Raw genomic sequence first — 21,949 nt, 5'->3', positions numbered from 1 at the left:
TAGGTTATGGATCAGTTCATCAAGTTTCAAGGTCATGGTCTGAATGGATTCACTCAAGGATAAATGGTTCGCGGTAAGTTTCACAAGGCCGTCCTCTAATCGATCAGAAGATGCCTTTAATCTAGTTGATTCAGCCATGGTGCAGAGACAACGAGAGTACCAAAATGTTAGGCTCCCTACTATCTATACTGGACTTCAAGGGTCAGTACCTCCTGAGAAAAATGAGAGAAGAGAATTAGAAGATGAAGAGATTTTTCATTGCCATTTCCTTCTTACAAGAGGTTGGTATTTATAATGCTTCTATACTAACAAAATTGATAATTATATTATTACAAGATGACAAGGATCCTAACAAAATGGAAATTGGTAGACAAGGTTCGTTAAGGTAGTGGCAGACAGGAATGCCAACTCAGCACTATGTCGTTACACAAAATCCTTTAGGTATGTAGGGGTATTGTGTTGTCTCTTGGGTCTTGCTTTTGCTATTGCTGGTGTGTTGCTGATGTTGTTGGGTCTATCAGTAAACACGATCATCATTTGGGTATAAATCAATATAACATTCCCACAACCCGTATTGCCTAAAGCTTTAAAAAATAGAGATACATTATTACGATTATGTTTAAACTTAAAAAGTAACTTTAAAATAAGTATTTTTTATATAAATATTATTTTTACTATCCTCAACCTGAACTAATAATTTTCTTATTGCAATAATATTAATGGTCTTAAGTTCGAAACATAACACGTTCAAAATATAAAATAGGTTTAAATATATTTTTTTTATTTACAGATTAGTATTTTTTATTTCATTTTTTCAATTTTTTTTTTGTTTTAGTCCTTATCAAATGTGTTTGTTTTATTTTGTGTTCTTAAAGTGTTTGAAATAACAATTTTTTACTGTTTAAAACACTTTTTTATTGTTAAAAATACTATCTAAAACATTTCAATGATAAAAAACAAAAACACATTTTGAAGGACAAACGATTTTTTTCTATAGGGACAAAAATGAAAAAACGTTAAATTACAGGGACCCAAAAATATTTAGGTCTAAAAAATATAAGTTTTTTAAGAAACAAATAAGATTTTCTTCCTAAAATAAGCAGAAATCTATTTTTTTTAAACAAATTAAACAAACATACGAAAAAATAAAAAGTTATTTATTTTATTAAAATAAACACTTATTTTAACAATTGGCCATACATCAATAAAAGTGAAAAGAAGAAAGACTTGCACAAAAAAACAACAACTGTAAATTAATAATGGGTTTTGGATTACTTGGCTCTGTGCTCTTCGTTGTAGAATCTGTTCATGAGCGTAGGATAAGGGTTTGGTACATAGAATTATGCAGATGTGTGATCTAGAAACCCAAATTCCCACATGGTTGGTCCATTTCTTGGAGGAGCATACACGAGTGAATCCAATTTGATGACTCCTCCTAGAGGTTCTAACAAGTAATTGTTCAATTGGGCAAAGTAATAACTAATTTTGGCCTTAACACACAAGAGAGTAAGGGAATAAATTCTACCTTGTGTGATGGTGATTGTAGCATTATATTTGTGATCACCAATGAAGCCAGGAACCCATGCATAAAAATTATAGTCACCAGGCACAATATTATTTATTAGGAAGAAACCCTTTGTATCAGTTTGAGTCCAAAATTGATAGCCCTGTGACTGGCATAAAATTTTCAAACCCTTTTTAAGTACCTTGATATAAAATAAATAAAGAAATTAATAGTGTGTTTGGATAACTATCAAAATTGATTATGGTACTCAAAATCACGGTGAAAAGTTGAAAAACTGGAAACAACTATTTATTGGTTTGGCTTTCAACGTGGTTTTGGAATTGATTATGGGAAAATTGAATTTAATCCAAACGTGTTACAAGTAAAAATAAGTTTCATTGGCTCCTATTCCAAATATGCCTTGCTTTCTCTCTGCCATGATCCTTCATCTCCAGGCAAAGCTAGCCCAACATAAGCATTGCTAGCATATAGAAATCTACCTCCTCTGAAGTACCTGGTAAAGCAAGGAAATAAAAGGAACATTGGCGACTTTTATATTTATTGGTCTTAACCCTTCGGTTCATTAGGGGAAAAACATTGACTAATCTGGAGTTCAGCCGAGAGGTAAGAAGAGCCTGGTCAATAATTGTTTTCGTTAAGGATCGAACTCAGATAATACCCAAATGATTCAACCTTAACTTCAACTTATTAACCACTTGTGTTCAATCCCTTGATTTTATCCATTTTTATATTAATATCTATAGTATGAAATTGAAGAAATAAAGTGTACGTACAAGGCATTGACATTTACCTATCTTGGACTAATAATCTTCCCAAAACTATTCCCTTTTGATTCGGTGGAATAAAATCCACTTATTTAGGAAAATCGTAAGGCCAACTTCTAACTTCTTTAGATTGTCGATTAGTTGTAGAACATAATCAAATTACATTTCATAAGTCATATAATAAGAACTTTAGGAATTTTTTATATACAGTCACAATTTTGTGCTGTTAGGGGTAACTAATACTTGCTGCACAACATCTGACCAGAGGGATATGTTAGAATTTTAGGGGATCCTTATAAAATATCAATAACCAACCAGGAACACATTATGTTAGATTATCAAGAGGGGTTATGAAGAATACCTGTATCCATAGTATGCAGCAAAATTAACAATTATAAGAAGCAATTGGTTTGGTGATCTTTCTCAACCAAACCACAATTTTCCTTTGTTGGGATCTTCATTTTCTCGTCAGATAGGGAGACGAGCATACAGTTTCTTGATTTGGTATATTGGGGAGTACAACCGTGTTTTAGATTTTTAACCTGGTAGAGTTCTCATTATTCCCTAATGAGCCAAAGCGGTTTCTGCTTATTAAGCCCATATTAATTTTCTGATGATAGTCTAATAGGCTCACCAAATTATATCACTTATATTGAGCCCAAAAAAATGTAAATAACTAATATAAATGTTATAATATAATATGTAGCCCATATTAATTAATTAATTAGGAATTATAAAATTCCTAACATTCTCCTACTTAGGCTTCATATTAACTTTAGTCATTTATACTACAAAAGTCTTTAGGTGTGCAACCATATGCTATTTACTTTTAGATTTTTCTTAAAAAATCTGGTCCATCTTATATAATAACACAGAACTGTGCCAGTTTTCATCACTATCTAACATGATTGAGCTATAATGATCACGAATGTCACATATACTTGATGACATATATCAAATATGGATAAGCGGCATGAAAATAACATGTAATTTGATCTTATTCATGTTCATTTCCAACTAGTCTAAATTTTATTATTTATAGAGATCAATCCAAACACAACATAAATATTGCAAACAAAACAAGCTCATAATGAAATGATAAACTTTAACTTTATTATATAGAAAATTCAATCTATACAAATATCTAAAAAAACATAAAACATAGAACATAAATGAGACTCCCATTAAACTAAGATGCTATAAGGAACCACACCCATATGAGCAATGTGCTCATGAAAAACTTTAGGTACCAAACCTTTCGTGAGTGAGTCAACTAGCATATCATTAGTCCTTAAATGTTCTATGGAAATTTGTTTATTCTTAACTCTTTTCTTAACAACCAAAAACTTGATGCCAATAAACTTTGATTTGATTGTACTTTTATTGTTGTTGGATTAAAGAACTACCAATTTATTGTCACAATAAATTTTCAATGGTCTTTCAATGCCATCCACCACATGCAAACTAGTGACAATATTTCTCAGCCATATCCCATGGTTGGAAGCCTCAAAACAAGCAATGAACTCCGCAACCATGGTTGAAGAAGCTACGAGAGTCGGTTTAGTAGACTTTAAAGAGATAGCTCCTTCAGCCAATATAAATATGTATCCAGATGTGGAGTGTTTGTTGTCTTGACATGCAGCAAAATCAGAGTCTGAGTACCCAATGATTTCCAAATTCATTGAATTTTGATAAGAGAGCATGTATCCTTTTGTTCTCTTTAGGTAAAGCATCACACGTTTTACTGCTTTACAATGTTGCATTCCAAGATTACTCAAATATCTGCCCAGAACTCCTACCACAAATGCTATATCAGGACGGGTGCAAACTTGAGCGTGCATTAGACTTCCTACTGCTGACGCATAAGAAATCTTTTGCATCTTTGTTCTTTCAAGGTCATTATTGGGGCATTTTTTGAGACTAAATTGTAGACAAAGGATCAAGCTGAATGTTTTGATGATGCCAAAGGTTCACATGCGTCTCAAAGCCTTATTCAAGACAAAGAAATTAAAGATATTCAAGATGGATGATCAAGACAGTCTCTAGAGTCTTAGAAAGGGTATATTAAATAGGAAGGGAATTCCAATTGAAGTAGCAAAAGGTTTGGCCAAAAAATTTAAGTTAAAAAGTCTTTTTCAAACAAATTTACTCTCTGGTAATCGATTACCAGAGGATGTAATCGATTACCAGTGGCCAAAACTGATTTACAACAGCTGTTAAAATTTGAATTCAAAATTTGCATTGTGTAATCGATTACACATATATGGTAATCGATTACCAGCAGTTTCTGAATGTTTTAATTCAAATTTTAAAGCTTGTAATCGATTACACATATACTGTAATCGATTACCAGAGCAGATTTTCAGAAAATATTCTCAACAGTCACATCTTTTTATGTGGTTCTTGAATGGCTATCAAAGGCCTATATATATGTGACTTGAGACACGAATTTGCTAAGAGTTTTTCAGAACAAAAAAAGTCTTATCCTCTTATAAAGCAAAATTGTTTTATCCTCTTACAAATTTCTTGGCCAAATTACTTGTGATTCAATAAGGAATTTTTGAGTGCTCAAATTGTTCAATATATCTCTTTCAAGAGAGATTTCTTCTTTTCTTCTTCTTCATTCTGAAAAGGGATTAAGAGACCGAGGGTCTCTTGTTGTGAAAAAATTATAAACACAAAGGAAGGGTTGTCCTTATGTGTTTAGAACTTGTAAAAGGATTTTACAAGATAGTGGAACTCTCAAGCGGGTTGCTTGGGGACTGGACGTAGGCACAAGGGTGTGGCTGAACCAGTATAAATCTGAATTTGCATTTTCTCTTCCCTTAAACTCCTTTATTTATTATTGTTTTATATTCATATTCAAATTGTTCTATTTGAATCAATATTTAAGAAATTCATTATTAAGGGAATTTATAACTTGAATAGAAAGTGAAATAGAATTTTTAATTGGGGAAATAAGTTGTAATATCTTAATTCAACCCCCCTTCTTAAGATATCTGAGGCCACTTGTCTAACAAGTGGTATCAGAGCTTCATTCTTGTATAAAGTTTAGAAGCTTCAAGAATTATGGCCTCATCAAACTACTTGTTTCCCGAGGGAAATTCTATAAATAGACCTCCTATCTTTAATGGAGTGGGTTACCACTACTGGAAAACCTGCATGCAAATCTTTATAGAGGCAATAGATTTAAATATTTGGGAAGCCATAGAACAAGGACCTTATGTTCCCTCTATAATAGCCGGAAGTGCAACAATAGAAAAACCTAGAGCAGACTGGACTGAGGAAGAAAGAAGATTAGTACAATATAATTTAAAGGCCAAAAATATTATTACATCTGCCCTAGGAATAGATGAATACTTTAGGGTTTCAAATTGTAAAAGTGCTAAAGATATGTGGGATACACTACAAGTAACACATGAAGGCACAACAGATGTTAAAAGATCTAGGATAAACACTTTAACTCGTGAATATGAACTTTTTAGGATGAATATAAATGAAAGTATACAAGACATGCAAAAGAGATTCACACACATAGTTAATCATCTTCCATCTCTAGGAAAAACTTTTCAAAATGAAGATCTAGTAAATAAAGTTTTAAGATGTCTTAATAGAGAATGGCAACCAAAGGTAACAGCCATCACAGAATCTCAAGATTTGTCTAGTATGTCTCTTGCTACGTTATTTGGAAAATTGCAGGAGCATGAAATGGAATTATTGAGATTAAATCAACATGAAGAAACTGATAAGAAGAAGAAGGGAATCGCTCTTAAAGCCTCATCTGCAATCCAAGAAGACAGTGATAAAGAAGATTCAATTGACTTGGATAATGATGAAGATATTAGTCTTTTTGTAAAAAGATTCAACAAGTTCCTGAGAGTTAGAGGAAATCAAAAGCGACCCAATTTTAAACCTAAAAGAAGGACAAAAACTTCATCCTCTACTCTAAAATGCTTTGAGTGCAATCAACCTGGACATCTGAGGGTTGATTGTCCCATCTTCAAGAAAAAGATGGAGAAGTCTGAAAAGAAAAATATCAATGAAAAGAAATTGAAGAAAGCATACATTACATGGGATGAAAACGATATGGAATCTTCTGAAGATTCAGAAAATGAAGAAATAAACCTCTGCTTTATGGCTAAAAGTTATGAAAGTGATGAAGAGGTAACATCTTCAAACAACTTATCTATTTCTTTTGATGAATTGCAAGATGCATTTGCTGATCTGCATAAAGAGTCAATTAAACTTGCAAAGTTAGTTTCATCTTCAAAGAAAACAATTTCAAATTTAGAAAATGAAATTTCAAAATTAAACAAAGAATTAGATCATCTTAGAAATCAAGTCTCAATTTCTAAAACAAATGAAAAAGTTCATATTTCTACTATTTCTAACAAGAAAATGTCAGATTCTTGTAGTTGTTGTGAAAAGTATGAAAAAAAAATCAAAGAGTTGAAAAACTCACTTGCAAAATTCTCTTATAGTAAAAATAATTTAGATGTCATATTAGGAAAACAAAGACATGTCTCTAATAAGGCTGGACTAGGATATAAATCTGAAAAACAACAAAAATTTCATAAAAACTTCTCTACTTCCACACAAAAATATAATTCTAGTTCTATCACATGTTTTTACTGTGGAAGAAAAGGGCATGGCACATCTACATGCTATTTTAGAAGAAATTGTAACAATATTAAAATGATTTGGGTTCCAAAAGGATCCTTTATTCATACTAACACACAAGGACCCAATAAAATTTGGGTACCTAAGTCACAACCTTGATTTTGTAGGAACCCTTGAGGAAAAAGTGGTACATAGATAGCGGATGCTCAAAACATATGACGGGAGATGAATCAAAATTCACACATATCTCTCCCAAGAAAAGCGGACATGTAACTTATGGTGACAATAACAAAGGTAGAATTCTTGGAGTTGGAAAAATAGGTACAAATGCTTCAACCTCCATTGAAAATGTTCTACTTGTTGAAGGTCTTAAACATAGTCTGCTTAGTGTGAGTCAATTATGTGACAAAGGCTATCTGGTATCATTTGATTCTCAAAAGTGTGTCATTGAACATAAACATGATACGAATATAAAGCATATAGGGTTTAGAGTCAACAATGTTTACATGATAGATTTAAGTCAAAAACTAGATAATAATCAATGTTTTCTTAGTAAAGATGATGATCCATGGTTGTGGCATAAACGGATTGCACATATAAACATGGAACACTTAAATAGATTAATATCAAAAGATTTAGTTGTTGGTTTGCCAAAACTAATATTTGAAAAAGATAGGCTATGTGATGCATGTCAAAAGGGAAAACAAACTAGAGTTTCTTTCAAATCTAAAAATATTGTTTCAACTACTCAACCCTTACAATTACTACATATGGATTTGTTTGGTCCTTCTAGAATCATGAGTTTTGGAGGAAGTTACTATGCTCTTGTTATAGTTGGTGATTATTCTAGATACACATGGACTCTTTTTATCACTCATAAGAATGATGCATTTCAAGCATTTAGAAAACTTGCAAAAATCATTCAAAATAAGAAAAATCTCAAGATTATATCTATTAGCAGTGATCATGGGGGTGAGTTTGAAAATAAAGAATTTGAATTATTTTGTGATAAGCATGGGATTGAGCATAACTTTTCTGCACCAAGAACCCCTCAACAAAATGGTGTTGTTGAAAGGAAAAATAGATCTTTGGAAGAGATTGCTAGAACTTTATTAAATGATACTCCTCTTCCAAAATACTTTTGGGCTGAAGCCGTTAACACTGCATGCTATATTTTAAATAGGGCTCTAATAAGACCCATTTTAAAGAAAACTCCATATGAATTGTTCAATGGCAGAAAACCAAACATCTCACATCTTCATATCTTTGGTTGTAAATGTTTTGTATTGAATAATGGAAAAGATAACTTAGGAAAATTTGATGCTAAGTTAGATGAAGGTATTTTCCTTGGATATTCTCTGCATAGTAAAGCTTATAGAATATATAATAAAATAACAATGACAATTGAGAGTCTATACATGTTTCCTTTGATGAGTCTAATGCCATTCTTCCAAGGAAGGATTTTTTAGATGATATTTCAGATTCCTTAGAAGATACACATATTCATGGAAATGACTCTAAAGAAAAAGATGAAGGAAGCAATGAAGATTCTCAAGATAATGAAGTTAGAGCAAATAATGAACTTTCAAGAGAATGGAAAGCCTCAAGAGATCATCCCCTCGACAACATTATTGGTGATATATCAAAAGGGGTAACAACTAGACATTCTCTTAAAGATTTATGCAATAATATGGCTTTTGTATCTATGATTGAACCTAAAAATATAAAAGAAGCCATAATAGATGATAACTGGATCATTTCCATGCAAGAAGAACTGAATCAATTTGAAAGAAACAATGTGTGGAAATTGGTAGAAAAACCTGAAAATTATCCTATCATAGGAACAAAATGGGTTTTTAGAAATAAATTAGATGAACATGGCATAATTATTATAAATAAGGCTAGGTTAGTAGCAAAAGGGTATAATCAAGAAGAGGGAATAGACTATGAAGAAACATATGCTCCAGTTGCAAGATTAGAAGCCAATTAGAATGCTCTTAGCATATGCATCCATAATGAATTTTAAACTCTATCAAATGGATGTTAAAAGTGCTTTTCTAAATGGTTTAATTCAAGAAGAAGTATATGTTGAACAACCCCCAGGCTTTGAAATCCCAGATAAACCAAATCATGTTTATAAATTGCGAAAGGCTCTTTATGGTTTGAAAATGGTTTGAAACAAGCCCCTAGGGCGTGGTATGAACGTTTAAGTAATTTTCTCTTAGAAAAAGAATTTTCTAGAGGAAAAGTGGATACCACATTATTCATAAAGAGAAAGCATAATGATATTTTGTTGGTTCAAATATATGTTGATGATATAATTTTTGGATCCACTAATGATTCATTGTGCAAGGAGTTTTCCCTTGATATGCAAAGTGAATTTGAAATGTCAATGATGGTAGAACTAAAGTACTTCCTGGGATTACAAATCAAGCAAACTCAAGAAGGTATATTCATCAATCAATCTAAGTACTGCAAGGAATTGATCAAAACATTTGGGATGGAAAGTGCAAAACACATGGCTACACCGATGAGCACTAGCTGTTACTTAGATAAAGATGAATCTGGTCAATCTATAGACATGAAACAGTATCGAGGTATGATCGGATCTCTTCTCTATTTATCTGCTAGTAGACCTGATATTATGTTTAGTGTATGCATGTGTGCTAGGTTTCAATCCAACCCCAAACAATCACATTTGAGTGTAGTTAAGAGAATCATGAGATATCTATTAGGTACAATAAATTTAGGATTATGGTATCCTAAGAACTCAACATGTAACTTAATAGAATATTCTGATTCTGACTTTGCCGGATCTAAAACTGATAGAAAAAGCACAAGTGGAACTTGCCAATTCATTGGATCCGCTCTTGTCTCATGGCATAGTAAGAAACAAAACAGTGTTGCTTTATCCACTGCAGAAGCGGAATATATTTCTGCCGGCAGTTGTTGTGCACAGATTTTATGGATGAAGCAACAATTATCTGACTATGGTATCCTTCTTGATCGTATACCTATTAGGTGTGATAATACTAGTGCCATAAATCTATCCTAAAACCCTGTACAACATTCTAGAATGAAACATATAGAAATTAGGCACCATTTTCTAAGAGACCATGTTCTAAAGGGAGATTGTTTGCTAGAGTTTGTTGATACAAAGAATCAGCTTGCTGATATCTTTACAAATCCTCTCACAAAGGATATATTCTTTTCAATAAGAAGAGAATTAGGACTTTTAGACCTTAGTGATTTGGATAGGTAAAGTTTTATGATTGATTGATTAATTTACTCTTATGATTGATTGTTTATATGTTACTTTGATTAATTTTGCTTAAATTCTTGTTATTATGATAGAATTTATGTATTCCTGTGTGCTGTATAGTTGAATGATTGATTTAAAGTGCATTAGTAGTGATGATTAATCATATTAGATGTGTTTAGAATAGACATAGATATTTTTTTTTAGAAACTAGCCTAGGTTATGTTCTGGTAATCGATTACCATCCATTGTAATCGATTACACAAGAACAGACAGCCTATAATCGATTACAACATCCTGTAATCGATTACCAGAAGGCTCATTACTCTTGTAATCTATTACCAAGCCTTGTAATCGATTACAACTCGTCCTTGTCTATAAATACTCACGAAATCAGAGCTGCTGCGCAGCTACGGCCTCCTCTCACGCCTCCTTCATACCTAAAACTTCAAATCTTCGAATCTCACTCAATTCTTCACCAAATCACGTCCCGTAAAGCCCAATCTTCCTCTTTTTCATTCCTCTTTGACTTCCACTGATTAAAATCCACTAAAACTTCATCAAATGGAAGAGCCATCGAAGAAGAGAAAGGGATCATCCTCCACCGCTGCTGCTGCTGCCCATCGCCGCCACGGACCATCTGAAGCATCCACAACACCTATTCATCCATCTTTATCATCTCCAAGATCATCTACATTGTTTTCTTCTGATGATCAGCGTCTACGGTACCTCTCTCAATTTTCTTCTAGGATCATCTTAGACCCTAAGTACCTAGATGTAGAGTTTTTTAATGATGAAACGTTTGATTGCTATCAAGTGTTTCAAAATTCTGGCCTTGTTAATTTCATGTCATTAAAATTGCCACATTATCCTGAACTTGTAAAGGTCTTCTACTGCAATTTGAAAATTCAAGATGACATTATTTCCTCTGAGGTGCATGGTATTCCTATGATCATTGATTAGTCTTTATTCTTTTCTTTAACTCATTTACCCAGTCAAGGTGCACCTTTTGAGGGCACCATTGTTGATGACTGGAAATTTGATTATTCTAGTCATGATGCTCGCCGCATGGTCTGCAGTGATCAGGCTGAAATGACCGATAGATTGCTGGCCGAATCATTAACTTTTGATAATCGCATCATGCACTATATAATTGTTAGAATTTTACTTCCCCGGTCTTCAAATTTAGCACAAGCCTCTGAGGAGGATTTGATTTTGATGTGGGCTTTTCTCACCGGTCGTCAGATCGACTGGGCCTATTTGGTTCGGTACCGAATGCATAAGGCATTACGGGCCAATGCACCTCTACCTTATCCACAGTTGATAGCTTTGTTTCTGCGTCATTTTCAAATTCCGCTTGATGATGAGCCATTTGTTCAAGTCAAGCGATCCTTTGCAATTGGTGCTGGTGCTGTGACTTCCTTTGGTTACCGTAAGGATCGGAATGGTCAATGGCTGAAGAAAGACGCACTCCCTCCTCAAGATGAGCGTACTCCTTCACCTCCTCCTCAGCGTGAAGATTCAGCACTCCTGAATGAAGTCCTTACCGAATTACGAGGTCTTTGTTCTTATGTTGGTGAACGTTTTGACTCATTGGATACACGCTTTGCCGGCATGGATATTCGCCTCACACAAGTTGAAGAAGATGTCTCCTTCATCCGTACTTGCTTTGATCCACCACCACCGCCTCCATCATCCTCTTAGATTCATTGTTATTATTATTATGACTAAGTTTTATTAGTAATTAAGTATTATTGGTACTTTGTTTTGATCGCCGTGTATTTGGCTTTTTGTTGCACTAGTTATCGTACTCTTGCACTATTATTATATTTCTGGACTTTGCTTTGGTTGGTTATGACAATGTATGGATTTATTTTGGTTTAATGTTTGGCTCTGTTTGAATTTTGATTGTGTTGCTTAGTTCTTTTTGATGTTGCCAAAGGGGGAGAGAACTTGAGAGAGCTTGGGGTAGAAATCAATTAGAAATTTATTATTAAGTAAAGTTAGGCATACATGCCAAAAGATAGGGGGAGTAAGGGTTGTATGAACGTGCTATCATCTTGTATATAGCTTGTCTTGATTTCAGGGATTGTCATCATCAAAAAGGGGGAGATTGTAGACAAAGGATCAAGCTGAATGTTTTGATCTGAATGTTTTGATGATGTCAAAGGTTCACATGCGTCTCAAAGCCTTATTCAAGACAAAGAAATTAAAGATATTCAAGATGGATGATCAAGACAGTCTCTAGAGTCTTAGAAAGGGTATATTAAATAGGAAGGGAATTCCAATTGAAGTAGCAAAAGGTTTGGCCAAAAAATTTAAGTTAAAAAGTCTTTTTCAAACAAATTTACTCTCTGGTAATCGATTACCAGAGGATATAATCGATTACCAGTGACCAAAACTGATTTACAACAACTATTAAAATTTGAATTCAAAATTTGCACTGTGTAATCGATTACACATATATGGTAATCGATTACCAGCAGTTTCTGAACGTTTTAATTCAAATTTTAAAGCTTGTAATCGATTACACATATACTGTAATCGATTACCAGAGCAGATTTTCAGAAAATATTCTCAACAGTCACATCTTTTTATGTGGTTCTTGAATGGCTATCAAAGGCCTATATATATGTGACTTGAGACACGAATTTGCTAAGAGTTTTTCAGAACAAAAAAAGTCTTATCCTCTTATAAAGCAAAATTGTTTTATCCTCTTACAAATTCCTTGGTCAAATTACTTGTGATTCAATAAGGAATTTTTGAGTGCTCAAATTGTTCAATATATCTCTTTCAAGAGAGATTTCTTCTTTTCTTCTTCTTCATTCTGTAAAGGGATTAAGAGACCGAGGGTCTCTTGTTGTGAAAAAATTCTAAACACAAAGGAAGGGTTGTCCTTGTGTGTTTAGAACTTGTAAAAGGATTTTACAAGATAGTGGAACTCTCAAGTGGGTTGCTTGGGGACTGGACGTAGGCACAAGGGTGTGGCCGAACCAGTATAAATCTGAGTTTGCATTTTCTCTTCCCTTAAACTCCTTTATTTATTATTGTTTTATATTCATATTCAAATTGTTCTATTTGAATCAATATTTAAGAAATTCATTATTAAGGGAATTTATAACTTGAATAGAAAGTGAAATAGAATTTTTAATTGGGGAAATAAGTTGTAATATCTTAATTCAACCCCCCCTTCTTAAGATATCTGAGGCCACTTGTCCAACATAAATTTGTCTATTTTGGCAATCGGGGTATCTCTTGGTTTACTATCTTTCATGCTAAATTTATCTAGGATATTATTGATATATCTCTCTTGTGACAACCTTAAGATACCTTGAGAGCGATCTCTTAGTATCTTAATACCTAACACAAAAGAGGCTTCCCTAAGATTTTTCATTTCAAAATTTTTCGTTAGAAATTTTATAGTCTCTTGTAATAAGCCTATATCGCTACTAGCAAGCAGTATATCATTGACATACAATGCCAAGAATAAGTATTTACTCTCACTGGGCTTATGATATACACAATCATCAACTGCATTTGCCTCAAAACCATACAAGGTAATGACTTAATGGAACTTGTAATACCATTGATGGGAAATTTGTTTTATACCATAGATGGATTTATTTAGTTTGCAAATCATAGACTTTAAGTCGCCTGATACAAAGTTTTCTGGTTGCACCATATAAATCGTTTCTTCAATGTCACCATTTAGAAACACAGTCTTAACATCCATTTGATGTAGCTTTAAATCAAAAAGAGCTACCAGTTTCATTATTGTTCTAAAGGAATCCTTTGAAGGTACTGGAGAAAAGGTTTATTTATAGTCAATGCCTTCCTTTTGACTAAAACCTTTAGCGACTAGATGAGCCTTATATCTCTCGACATTGCCTTTTGAATCCCTTTTGGTTTTAAATATCCATTTGCAACCAATAGGTTTCACACCTTTAGGCAATTCGACAAGATTCCAAACATCATTATCTTGCATAGATTTCATCTCATCCTTCATGGCATCGATCTAATTTTGAGAGTTAGAACTACGCATAGCTTGATAAAAGTTGATTGCATCATCCTCTATTAAACCAATGTCATCCTCATGTTCTTGGAGAAAGATAATATAATCATATGGGATTGAACTTCTTCTCTCTCTAACAGATCTCCTTAATGACACTTCTTGAGATTGTTGTATAGGTATTTGAGGGAGAACCTCATTGTTGTCTTGTTCTTGAACAATGTCATCAACAATAATTAGAACATTGTTTTCTATTACTGGAGTTGTTTCTTGAACAGTAATAGGTATGGGGACTTGAGCACTGTCAATAACAAGTTCTTCCTCAAAGACAATATTCCTTATGTTCTCTTCCTTCCCAAACTTAACTTCCTCAAGAAATCTCTCATTTCCTGTTTCAAAAAAGAATCTTAAAGTCGGATCGTAAAAATTTTAGCCCCGAGAGCGTTCGACATAGCCAACAAAATAAAAGTTAACTATTCTTGAATCAAGCTTTCTTTCATGCAGTTTACAAGACCGTGTCTTAGTCGAACAATCCCAAATATGCAAGTGTTTAATGCTTGGCCTTTTGCTAGTCCAAAGTTCATAAGGGGTTTTGTTAATTGCTTTACTTGACACCCTATTAAGGATGTAAGCTGAGGTCTTTAAGGCTTCTCCCCAAAGCAACTTTGGCGAAGAAGAATAACTAACCATACTTCTCACTATATCCTTAAGAGTTTGATTTTGTCATTATGCTACACCATTCATGCTATGTTTGCCTGACATAGTGTATTGCAGAACAATTCCACATTCTCCGAGAAAAAATGCAAAAGGTCTGGGATGTTGTGCTCCTGATCCATCATATCTACCATAGTACTTACCACCACGGTCAAAATTTGATAGCCTTAATTTTCTTTCCAAGTTGAAGTTCAACTTCATCCTTAATTTTCTTTCCAAGACTTCTCATGTATCAAATATAGGTAATTGTATCTAGAGTAGTCATCTATGAACGAGATAAAATAGTGTTGTCCATTCTAAGGAGGTGTTGGAAAAAGACCACAAATGTTAGTATGTACTAGTTCCAAGACGTCTTTAGCTCTTTCGGCACCTAATTTCCTCATGTTTGTTCGTTTTCCCTTTATGCATTCAATACAAACTTCAAAGTCTGATAAATCTAAAGGTTCAAGAATTTTATTCGACACGAGTCTCTGAATTTTGTTTAGACATATGACCTAAGCATTTGTGTCATAAAGTGGCTGAATTCTCATTTAATTTTCACTTTGTACCACTTCAGTTTGTTTGCGGTATTTCATCATAAGAACAAATAGCATCTAGCATATATAGATTATCAATTAAAGAATCAGAACCAATCAAATTTAAATTTAAATTTTAGTAGAGACTAACTTCATTATTTCTAAATGAACAAGAAAAACCAAATTTGTCCAAACTAGAAATTGAAATCAAATTCCGTCTAAAAGACGGTACAACAAAAGTATCAAATAAATCCAAATAAAATCTTGTTTTCAATTGTAATCTAGAAGTTCCTATAGCCTCCACCGCAACCCTCTTATCGTCGTTGACACTTACGTGAGTAGTAGCACCAGAATCTACCCATAAGTATCTTTAGGTACAAAAGCTAAATTAACTTCAGAGCAGATAAGAGAAATAGATTTACCTTTATTTACTCACCATGCAGCATACTTTGGACACTATTTCTTCATTGTGTCCAGACTTCTCCCTAAATCCTTCGCATTTCGTTTATTTCTCTTGCTGAGAAGACCCTTCCGAAGCACCCTTAGTTTTCTTTCTTGTCTTATTTTGAGAGGTTGAGCTTAACTAAACACTTTTAGATTTGTCTATGCAGCCTCTTTTCTTCTTGCACACAATGAGATATAAGCTCATTAAGGGACCATTTGTCCTTCTGAGTGTTATAGCTCACTTTGAATTGCCCAAAGTGTGCAGGAAGTGAGATCAAAACTGAATGTATGAATAGCTCTTCACCAAGCTCTAGCTTAAGTGCTTTTAGTTTTGATGTCAACTTAGACATTTCCATTATGTACTCCCTTATATTACTTTTGCCCTTAAACTTCATGGAGATGAGTTTAGCCAAAAGGTTACTCGTCTTTGTCTTCTCGTCTTTTGGCAAAATATTGTTCAATTTCCTCAAGAAATATCTTTGCATTTTCACCCTCAGAAATAGATTCCCAAAACACCTTTGGAATAGAGCACTTCATGATCATAATGCACGCACATTCGATTGGAATAGTCTTATTTCTCAATTTTTACCTCATTAGAGGTTTCTGAAGTAGAAGTGAGTCATTTCATTCTCAGTGCCAAATCCAAATCCATACATGCGAGAACAATTTTTATATCTTCTTTCTTGACCTTAAAATTTGTCTGATTCAGTATAGCAACATAAACTGAATAATAAAAAAAATCACATGCTCACAGATAAGCCAACAAGTTATTAAAATATATATAACATGACATGTGCAAAATAGTTCACATAATAAACCTGTCACAAGATATCCAACACAACATTATTTCATAGTCTTTGGACCATAAATTAAATTAATTAGTGATTGATACTTTCAATGCAATGATCAAATTATGTCGAATAATAGTCTTTATTTGGACTGACTATTATTCACATGAAAAATATCTTATAATTGTTACACATTTATTATCACATGTACAATATTATTTGGCCAAATTGCGTTTTACTTTGAGCCGAACATAATCATATAATTTCATACTAATATCTATGCAATTCCGATTAAATTAATTTATGCAATAGAGATTTCTTTTGGTGACATATTGTTTCAATTAATTTAATCAAAATCACCCGACACAAAAAGGAGAGGGTTTGTAATGGCTAAATTTGCACCCAAATATAATACTGGATTTGTATATGCGAAAACATAAATCATATACACAATTCATAAAGACAATAAACAAAAAAACTAACATTTTATTCTCTCGGATGAAAGCAAATGCTTTAATTTTTGTAACTTGAGGCATGACAATGACCATGTATGATATGCAACATAAAGGCATGTATATCATGTGAATTAATAAAGCCAAAAAAACATGCATGTAAAGTCATGTATATCATGTCATGACATAGCATGTGTTTTGTTTCACAAATAACAACCAATATAACAAGAATAACAAGCCAACAATTACTGAGTGAAAGAAAATTCTCATGTAATCACAATGCATAACCGTGAACACATGACTTAGCGTGATTGAAAAAACGTCTAGACTCGCAATCACAATTTTTAATCAAGTGATAAAAAATTCCAAAATAAAATTAGGGTTCACATAACAAAGCAACATAGGTATAACACAAACCAAACAACTTTAATTCCTAATAATCTAACAGTAATGGTGGTTCTGATACCACTTGTTAGAATTTTAGGGGATTCTTATAAAATAACAATAACTACCAGGAACGCATTATGTTAGATTATTAAGAGGGGTTATGAAGAATACCTGGATTTATAGTACGCAACGGAATTAACAATTATATGGAGCAATTGGTTTGGTAATCTTCCTTAACCAAATCACGGTTTTCCTTTGTTGAGACCTTTGTTTTGTCGTCAAACAGAGAGAAGACAATTGTGCTTTAGGTTTTTATCCGGTTAGAGTTTTCATTATTCTTTAACGGGATAAAGTAATTTTCGCTTATTAAGCCCATATTAATTCTTTGATGATAATCTAACAGGATTACCAAATTCAATCACTCATATTGGACCCAAAAAAATATAAATATTGTAATATAATAAGTAGCCCACATTAATAAATTAATTAGGAATTATAGAATTCCTAACCGGATAGTCTATCATCCTCTCTTGAAACATTGTTAAAATAAGCAAATACACGACCAAAAACCTTGTTATAAGTCTCTCCTCCTCGAAATGCCATGGTTACCTCCTTGCCAGCATAGTGACTACTCACAAACATCGGAACAAAATTAAGATATGCAAATTAGAAGTGAACTGATGTGTATATGAAGTATCAACTTATATATTTTGATGTATATATTTTATGAGTAAATTCATCATGCAATGATGATGTAAACAGTTGTTATATTATGATTCTATTACTTATTATCTTGTATAATAAATTTGTTACACTTTTATAACAATTATTTAAAAAATTATATTAATATTGATTTTTATTGATTGTTACTGTATACTACTTTTCTAGTACATAATTCTTAAATTTATATTTTATCCGGTATTGGACTCGAGCCTTTTTACGGTTAATAGTGTTACTGAAAAAATTAGAAATTATAAGACCAGTAGACCTATAAAAAAAATGGCGGGCATATATTGGAACCATATACTTATTTTTAAACGGTATATTAACATGTTATATAATTTTTTTTATATAAAAAGAATTGCACCATGGGATACTGTGGTGTTATGGTGATTGTAAAACATGTTACTTCACCATGACATTAAGAAGTGTTATTTCTTATCATTTTTATTTTATATTTTAAAAAATAAACGGTTTAATTAAAAAATATTTTTATTTGTGCACTAGTTAGCTATTTAGCTTTAAAATAATCTTTAGACATAAAAAATAAGGTTAATTATGTTTTAGTCTTTGAAATTTAAAATAAATTTATTTTTGTTCCCAAATTAAAAAAAAAAGAATAGTCTCTCAAATTTTTTTTAAAAAAACATATTTTTAGTCTCAGAAGTCAAACAGCTTTATTAAAAATATTACAAAAGTAAACACGTGTCAAATGTTATCAAATGCGGGTAGGTTAAAAAAAAATAAAAGTTATCTTTCTTAGAAAATTAAAAACTTATTTTTTAAAATTTAAGAGATCGAAATATTTTTTCAATTTCAGAGACAAAAAATAAATTTATTTCAAATTTTAGAGACTAAAAGTATAATTATGTGGTAAAAGTGTTTGAACCTTCCATACACAACGACACTGAATTGGGATTTGGTACTGCTTTGTTTGGTTTCGTGTTTATGGTGGATTTGATTGTTAAGAAATTGATGAGAAGAGAAAAGAAATTTTCAAAAGAATAAGATGGTCTTACATCTCTTTTAATTTTCTAAATTTATTTTAAATATTTTTTAATTTTTTTCATTATTTTTTCTTCTTCACAATCGAGCACACACCTACTTATTAAGAAGAGTAAATAGTTATTTTTGTCTTTGAAGGAATAATTTACTAAAAAATACGTTCTTGAAATATGAAAATACAAAATTTAGTCCTTGAAAGTATAAAAAGTGTAACAAATATATCTAGCAATTAACTTCCCTCCATCACTGTTAATAAAATAGCTTATGTGGCGTAGAGGGACAAATTTATCATTGAAATGATTACCAATATGGTCATCCCTAATTGTCAACATATGGACATATTTGTCATATAATATTTTCTTAACTTTTCGTCTTCTTATTCTCTCGGAATAGGACTGAGTAAATAGTCCCTTTTGTCCCAAAATGTATAATTCGTGACAAATGCGTCCCTGTAGGATGAAAATACAAAATTTAGTTCCCAAAAGTGTAAAGAGTGGAGCAAATATATCTGGTCGTTAACTTATGTCTGTCACCATTAATAAAATAGTTAAGATTCAAAGAAGTGAAATATGAGATATATTTATCTTTTATTTACAATAGATTGTGACTAATTATTACAATTTGGAAAAATTTATAATGATTGGTATACTATTATAATATTTATTTTGGATAATTTTTATTATGACAGACAAATTATGATTGATAATCAATATTATCATTATTATTATGTTTGTTTTAAATTATATTTACCAATATATTTTTTAAGTGATTATTGTAATGCTATGCTTGTAACGATAAAAAATGAAGAAAATTTATCCTAAAATTATATTTTACCCTTAAATGAAACGAAATTTTGGATCTAACAAATTAGTCCAATAGAAACATACTAATATTTAGGTCCAATAAAAAAATTGTTGACATTTTTGTCCAATAATATTAACTTATTGACATTTTGGTCCAATGAAACGTACTAAATTTTAGGTTAAAAAAGTATTAACATTTTCCTCCAATAAAAAATATTGACATTTTCGTTCAACAAAAAATTACTGACATTTTCGTCCAAAATGGTACTTTACTGACATTTTCGGCCAATTTAGTTAGCATGACCACGTTGACAATCATTTCAGTGACAAATTCATCTCTCTATGACACATATGTTATTTTATTAATAGTGATGAACGAAAGTTAATGACTGGATATATTTGTTACACTTTCGGAAACAAAAGTGATTATTTATCCAAAAGAAAATGCATAATGGTCATCCGGGGAAAATATTAAGGGTACCAATACAATTTTTTGGTAATTATTAAAATAAAAAAAACTTAAATATGTTTATTATCCATGTAAATTTATACTTTTGGCTCCTGTAAGAAAATTTTTCATTTTTAATCTCTCAAATCTAAGTTTTTGTTTTTTTCAATTTTAGTCTCTATAAGATATTTTGCTCATTTTAAATATAGATTAATTTTTGTTTTTTTTAATTTTAATCCCTATAAACGCGAACTTATGAGATTATAAATGAAAAAAATTAGTATTTTAAAATGACAATTAAATTGAAAAGGCACAAACTTAGGACTAAAAATGAACAAAAAAACCTTTAGGAATCAAAATGAAAAAAAAATGCTAACTTACATGGATTAAAATCAGAAAAATGAACTTATAAAGACCATGAATGAAAAGGCGTTAACTTACTAGTCCGCAAATGGAGAAAATGAACTTATTCGAAAGAAATGGTTATTTTTTCAAGATCTGTATCCAGCCCACAAAAATTTGCAAATAAATGGGTCAATTCACATACCCAAATAGTAATTTGAAAAAACATTTTTTTATAGTAAAAAAATGTTTTTAAAAAGTGAAAAACGAATAAAATTAAAAGAAAAAATAACTTCATTTTTTAAGCTAAAATGTATCACATTAAAATATATCAACATTTTAAACATAACATTATTAATAACCTAAATTAAAGATAAAAAATCTTAACATAACAATAATTGCACATTGGACTTAGGCGGATTACACAAGTAGTTCGTAAGTCCGTAGATAAAGTTTGCTAAACTAGTAGGTTGAACGATCAAACTCAAAAACTTAATATAGTTATGCGGATTTTAAAAAATGCTCGTTTTCGAAAGATTTGCGGGCTTAATGGATCAATCTATGAATGAGGGTCAATATAATTGCTTCCAGCTTTATAAAATTATATATCTACCCACCAAAAAACTTAAATTTACAAAGTTAAGAATTATACTTCTACCCCCATAACTTTGTTCTACGGTGCCCCCATAAAAATTATAGGAGTCAACATTCTTAGCCAAACTTTACTTAGATAAAATTACCAAGCATCCTATACAAAGATGATAAAATAAACACTTCAACAAGATATGCCAATTACATGGCCAAGTTGTTTTAGTCATGCTTCCAGCCAAAACCCATGTTATCATCAAGACCGTTGTTAAAAGAAGGGATTATCTGTGAACTCATGGCTGATATCTTGTACCATGATCAATATAATCCATGGTCTTGCAAATGTAGATTTTATGGCATATATATCAGATGTTCTCTAGCTAAATTCATTGTTGTCACTAGCAGCAAAAGAATCACTATTTGAAGTTCTTTTGAAGCTATTGTTCCTTGAAATAGATTCATTGTTTCCTGTAACATTGGTAGAACCTTTGCCGAAGGATGGATTATGGCACTCAAAATCCAATGCATTCTTTGCCATATTCCTATTTGCATTGGGTCCACCAAGA

At 31.8% G+C, this 21,949-nt stretch overlaps 1 pseudogene; it reads right to left on the bottom strand.

The window, feature by feature from the left end:
* Positions 1–1,271: 1,271 nt before the first annotated feature.
* The window catches only part of LOC114424131, a 64,325-nt pseudogene continuing 43,647 nt past the window's right edge, over positions 1,272–21,949 (bottom strand).

This window comes from Glycine soja, chromosome 8 (genome assembly GCF_004193775.1).
Source record: "Glycine soja cultivar W05 chromosome 8, ASM419377v2, whole genome shotgun sequence".
Lineage (NCBI taxonomy): Eukaryota > Viridiplantae > Streptophyta > Magnoliopsida > Fabales > Fabaceae > Glycine > Glycine soja.
Note: the sequence above shows the minus strand (reverse complement) of the source record. Positions and strands in the feature narration are given on the sequence as shown.